The following is a 7001-nucleotide window of genomic DNA, read 5'->3' on the forward strand; positions in this document are numbered from 1 at the left end:
TTTAAAGTAGAATATACAGTTTGACTATTACTTCATAGGCTCTGTTTTTTTCTCCAACAAAAGTTGGATGAAGATTAAAATTTTCGTGGCACGCTTTTCAAACTGCTAAACGGTACGTTTTGTGTGAAAACTTTCTATATGAAAGTTGCTCTAAAATATCATATTAATATATTTTTCAAGTTTGTAATAATTAAAACTCAATCAATCATACATTAATGCCATCTCGTTTTACGTAAAACCTTAATCTTCATCTTCATGTTCATTTTCAGGACAAAAGAACACCACCATATTGTCATCTAACTAATTCCATTTAGATTGTTCAAACTGTCGATTGTGCTTTGTGCTTTTAGCATTTCTCTGTTTTTCTCCTACTTAAAACCAGTTAACAACTTCAAATTTATTTAAGTTGTTTACTATAAATTCCCGTTGCAATCATCTAGTAGTAGACATGTCGATGCCGTGCTGTATCGCTAAGCGATTTTCATACGAGCACCATACTTTGTATCGGATACGATACAACTGACGAAAAGGTGAATGAATGAGGGTGAGTACTAAATCATTTTCAATTTTTATAATAGTTATAGGTAAAGATAAAGATAAAAGTTTGACTTGTTCCTGCCACGTCATCTGTTTCCTTTTTGCATTTGGACGCATGCGTTTCGCACTTCATTTCCAATTTTGTTCCATGGGCGACACGGTTCTCTTGCACAACAATGCTACCCCAGTGACCCCACGCTAGTGATCCCGCACAAAGGGCTGCAAGTGGGTTGACCCGTGAACTCGTTTATACGCAAAATTAGTGGGAAACCTGTGGATTGATCCGCAAGTTGCCTACTAATTTGACATATAAGTGGATTTACGGATCGACCCACTTGCATCTCTAGATGTGGCAAGCCGGACCACGATATTAGAACCCGCTGGTTATCACTTATTTGACCTACAAACAAGTTCGAGGGTCGGTCTGCTTGCATCCCTACGCACCACACCTGTCTAGGCGGCGTCTAGCTTGGGATGCAAGCGGGCCACCTGCTTATAGGCAAAATAAGTGGATAACCCGCGGGTTGGCTCGCGGGTTACCTACTAATTTGATATATAAATGGGTTTATAAGTTGATCCACTTACTTCTCTACAACGCGACAAGCCGACTCATTACGCGAAAACTCATGGATTACCCTTTATTTAACATATAAATAGGTTCACAGGTCGACCCGTTTGCATCGCTACGTCCAGACCACCACTCGGCCGAGTGTGCTTCTTAACTGATGGGCCGTTGCCCTACACGTACCGGGCCACATGATTCTTAATAATCCATTAATTACTTGTTGCATTCATTCTATTAAGTCCAGTTCGATTGTTTTCTTTTTCAAAGGAACTCAGTTCGGTGGTTTTATTGATTTAGAAAAGAACAATTACGGTGTTTACCTACTAAGAGCATGCTTTTCCAACTTCGTAATTTTTCACTGGTAACAGAAAAGCATCCATAATATCTCGTTACACATGATTTTTCATTTAAATCCATAATTTTCGTCCATCCATAGTCGACTCGTCGTCCGTCATGAGTCCACCTGCCGAGAACATAGGAGCCTGTGTTAGATTCGCTGTGTCAAACACTACTAGAAAAATATTTTTTGATGGCGTTGGTCTATTATTTTCGCTGGCGGAAAAATGTGAAAACCGCCAGCAAACTCGTAACGAGGGGGTGAGGGGCACCGTCCGCCAGCGAAAATGGCGGCTCGTCTAATGCGGCCGCCAGCGAAAATATGTCTATTTTTGCCCGCGGTCAATTAGGTGCGCCGCCAGCAAAAATTAGGTTGAATTTTTCCTGGCGACCAATAAACAGAACCGCCAGAGAAAACCCAACAAAAAAAATATCCTGTCACATTAAAACACCCACCTACCTCATCCTCATCCTCTTCTTCACATTAAAACACCACACATCTCCCCTTCTTATCCACTCCTCTTCCCTCCTCCCTCTCCTCCTCCCTCCCGGCCTCCCACCGGCGACGGCAGCGGCGGCTCTGGCAGCGACGACCGACGACGGCAGCTCCCCGTGCCGCCCCTGCCTTCCCATCCCCTCCTCTCCCCTCTCCCAAATCTGTCCGAGGGGAGGAGGCCGCCGCCGCCGGCGCAACAGAGGCGGCGGCGGGGAGGACGCGCGGATCTGCCTCGGCAGTGGCGCGGGGAGCACGCGGCGCGGGCGGGGGATGGCGACGACGGCGGTGGCTCGTCCCCGGCGGCGGAGCTGACAACGAGGACCGTGACCGTGGCGACGGTGACGACAATGATGCTGCCGGCTGGGCTCGGCGACCTTGAGCACGCACGACTCTTCTAGAGGAGGCCTACGGCGGGAAGGGGAGGCAACCGGCAGATGACGGCAGTGGCGGCTCGTCCCCGATGGCTTCGGCGGCTAGGGTTCTCTTTGTGTGTTTTTGTGTGTAAGGATGTTTGTTAGGTTAATCTGTGTGTCTGTTCTGTTAATGATGCCAATGTTGTATTTGGATTGATGCCAATATTATGTACGTATTTGTGATGCTCTGTGTTTGGATTATGCTTGAATGATGTTTATCTACATTTTTAAATATGGACTGTTTTGAATTTGGCCGGATGGGGAATTCTGAATTTGGGGTAGGGAATTTTTTACAGGGTGGGTTGATTTTCGCTGGCGGTTCTCTTTAGGCAACTGTCAGAGAAAATTGGTTTCGCAAGCAACCCTCAACAGCCAGCAAAAATCATTATTTTCGCAAGCGGACCGTAACCGCTAGCAAAAATAGATTTTCGCAAGCGGAACGAAACCGCCAGCGAAAACCTTAGATCTTGACTGGCCTTTTTCTCTGTGGAGGCTTCAAATTCTGCCAGCGAAAATCTAAAATAGCCGCCATGAAAGATGGTTTTTGTAGCAGTGAAATGCATGCATGTCACCCGCGACCACCGTCGACTGTTATTGGATGGACAGTTTTTACACATGACTTGCAAAACAAATCTTCTTTTCTGACTTGTGCTTATCTCTCTACAGTGTTTCCTGTCAACAATTCTCGATGCTAACTCATATCTATCTCAGGCCAGTACTTGATCCCATGGAAAAGCTAGCATACTGTGTTATAATGTGTATTTACTATTTCTTTTACCGATATGTTAACTACAATGTCTAATCAATTATATATAGAGGAGATGAATGTTGGAACGAAGCAGTAGGTTGCAAAGGGGACACCGAACACATGTGAGATAGACGTTGAAAGAGGTGAGTGGCAATTCTACGCAAACCATCTTCCCCTACCGTCAAAACTGCACTGGTAGAGAAACCATCTTTCGTCGGTCGGCCGATTTCCACAATAGTCCCGGATGCAATAAAAACCGGGGCTAAAGATGATCTTTAGTCCCGGTTCAAAAGGGTAACGGGCATATTTGATCTTTAGTCCCGGTTTGTGTTACCAACCGGGACTAAAGATCATCTTTAGTCCCGGTTCGAATGCTGTCAGGACCTGTCAGGCCCCCCCGGGATCTTTAGTCCCGGTTGGTAGCACCAACCGGGACTAAAGATCTTAACTTTAGTCCCGGTTGGTAATACCAACCGGGACTAAAGATCCCGGTGTCCCGGTTGGTAATACCAACCGGGACTAAAGATCCCGGTGATCTTTAGCCCCGGTTGGTGCTACCAACCGAGACTAAAGATCTTAACTTTAGTCCCGGTTGGTAATACCAACCGGGACTAATGATCCCGGTGATCTTTAGCCCCGGTTGGTGCTACCAACCGGGACTAAAGTCCCACCCCTATATATATGTCTTCTTCCTCCTCCAGCTGCCCGAGCAAGCTTCAAAATTTCTTCAAAAAAGAGGGGAGGTCATGCCAAAATTTCTATTGAATTTATTTTGGTGATTACATACAAATCGGAGGTGCCTAAAAGGTTTGCAACTTCATCCTCCAATGTTTTTTTTTGTCATACTACATTTGCACCTATGTTTTGCACACTTTTTTTGTCTCCAAAATTTAGTTGTAAGTTGATGAGAGAGAAAATGTGTGTGGGGAAGAAAGAATATATAGAAATTTAGTTCATTTGCTAAACAAGGTTTTATAAAATAGTTGAGAAGGAAAACTCTAGTGAAAGTTAATATTAAATAATAGAAAACAAACTAAAATAAAAATTAAAAGAAGTAAAACACATTAAAATTAGTTTAAAACTTTACAAATAGTTTTTAAGAATTATTTGGTGTAATATTTTATGATTTTTGTATGAATAAAGATATCTTATAATTATTGTATGACTGTCATTATTGTAAGAATAATTATTTGTGTGCGGTTTTTTTGACTCATGTAGATGGATCGGCAATGGATGTACGCTGATCGGCGGTCCAAAGAGTTTATTGACGGCGTGCACTATTTTTTTGAGAGTGGCCGAAGCTAACAGGCAAAGGGGTTTTATTTGTTGTCCATGCAATAAGTGTAAGAATCAGAAGGAGTATTCTGCATCCAGGACTATTCATTTCCACTTGTTTGAGTCGGGGTTCATGCCAAGCTATAATTGTTGGACATCCCACGGAGAGCAAGGTGTTGAAATAGAAGAAGATGAAGTGGAAGACGACAATATTCCGGACTTTGCTCAGTATGTTGGATTTGAAGGAAATCAAACGGGCGAGGAGGAAATAGCTGCTGATGGTAACGACGTTGCGGATGATCTTGGTCAGATGTTGCAGGACTCCAGGGAAGACTGCGAAAGTGAAAAGGAGGCCCATAAATTGGACAAGATGTTGGAGGACCACAGAACTTCGTTGTACCCAGGTTGCGAGCAGGGGCACAAAAAGTTGGATACCACTCTGGAGTTGTTGCAATGGAAGGCAAAAAATGGGGTTAGTGACAAGGCATTTGGCGATTTATTGAAACTCGTCAAGAACATTCTTCCGGGGGGAAACAAATTGCCCGAGACAACGTACGAGGCTAAGAAGATAGTCTGCCCGTTAGGACTGGAAGTTCATAAGATTCACGCATGTCCGAACGATTGTATCCTATATCGCGGTGAGGAGTATGAGAACCTAGAAGCATGCCCTGTTTGCAAAGCACTACGATACAAGATTAGACGGGACGATCTAGGAGAAGTTGACGGGCAGCTAACAAAGAAGAGAATTCCTGCTAAGGTGATGTGGTATTTTCCTATAATACCACGGCTAAGGCGTTTGTTCAGGAACAAGGGGAATGCTAGAATGTTGCGATGGCACGCTGAAGAGCGTCAACAGGACGGGATGCTGAGACACCCCGCCGATGGTTCGCAGTGGCGAAACATCGACAGAAAATTTAAAGAATTTGGAAAGGACGCACGAAACATACGGTTTGGTTTGAGTACGGATGGCATGAATCTTTTTGGAGAGATGAGCAGCGGCCATAGCACTTGGCCCGTTACGATGTGTATCTACAACCTCCCCCCCTGGCTATGCATGAAGAGGAAGTACATAATGATGCCGATTATTATTCAAGGCCCCAAGCAACCTGGTAACGACATCGACGTGTACCTAAGACCACTGGTCGAAGATCTTAAACAGTTGTGGAAGAAGGAAGGTGTCCCCGTGTGGGACGAGGACAAACAGGAGGAGTTTAACCTACGAGCGCTGCTGTTCGTAACCATCAACGATTGGCCTGCACTTAGCAACCTATCCGGACAGTCCAACAAGGGGTACAAGGCTTGCACTCACTGTATGGATGAAACAGAAAGTACGTATCTTAAGCACTGTAGGAAGGTTGTATACATGGGTCATCGTCGATTCCTTGCAGCAAACCACCCGGTACGGAAGAAAGGCAAGCACTTCGAACATAAGGCCGACCACCGTACGAAGCCTAAACATCGCAGCGGGAAAACAGTGTTTGCTATGGTTAAAGATCTTAAAGTAGTGTTCGGAAAGGGGCCTGGAAGCCAGCATATAGAGAGCGAAGATGGTCACGCGGCGATGTGGAAAAAGAACTCTATATTTTGGGAGTTACCATATTGGGAATTCTTGGACGTACGCCACGCAATCGACGTGATGCACCTCACTAAGAACCTTTGCGTAAACCTTCTTGGCTTCCTAGGTGTATACGGAAAGTCGAAAGATACACTGGAAGCACGTAATGATCTGAAGCATATGGAACAACGCGGCGACCTTCACCCGGAACCAAAGGAGAAAGGAAGCCATTATGACTATTCGAATTTTTAAAAGGTTTAAATCATGCATGTGGCATTTACATATGTTAATTAGAGTTTTTAGCATTTAATTTAATATAATTCCTACGCTAAGTACATATGATGATTACAATTTTTATTAATTTTAAATCATGCAGTATGTACATTAATATCTTAATTAGAGTTTTTACCAATATAATAATATCATTCATATATATGCTAAGAATATATATATATATTGGAATTTTTATTAATTATAAGTCATATATTTGCTTATTACGATTTATCCACTTAATTTATTACAGACAAAAATAATTTTTCGAAGTAATTGTCATCAATCTTTGTACTTTAAATAATGTTAATGCATTAACTTCTATTTTATAAACACATATGTAAGTGAAAATCATATGTAGTGCTATAATCTTTAGTCCCGGTTCTTAACCCTAACCGGGTTTAAAAAGAATTTCGAAATAGCGGGAAAAGATATTTACTCCCAGTTGTTGAGAACAACCGGGACTAAAGATCTTTTCTTTACTCCCGGTTGTTCTCAACAACCGGGACTAAAGATATCAAGATATCTTTAGTCCCGGTTGTTCTCAACAACCGGGAGTAAAGATCTTTTCTTTACTCCCGGTTGTTCTCAACAACCGGGACTAAAGATATCTTTAGTCCCGGTTGTTGAGAACAACCGGGAGTAAAGATCCAGGGGTATATATATTCCCGGTGCGCCCTCGTCTTCTTCACCAACACTTAAACGTTTTCGGCCGATCGATCTCTCTCGGCCTCTCTCCTTCGCCGCCACTGCCTAGGGCAAATCCCCGCGCCGACGCCGCCGTATCTCGCCGTCGTCTCGAGCTC

Source organism: Oryza sativa, chromosome 8 (genome assembly GCF_034140825.1).
Source record: "Oryza sativa Japonica Group chromosome 8, ASM3414082v1".
NCBI classification, from domain to species: domain Eukaryota; kingdom Viridiplantae; phylum Streptophyta; class Magnoliopsida; order Poales; family Poaceae; genus Oryza; species Oryza sativa.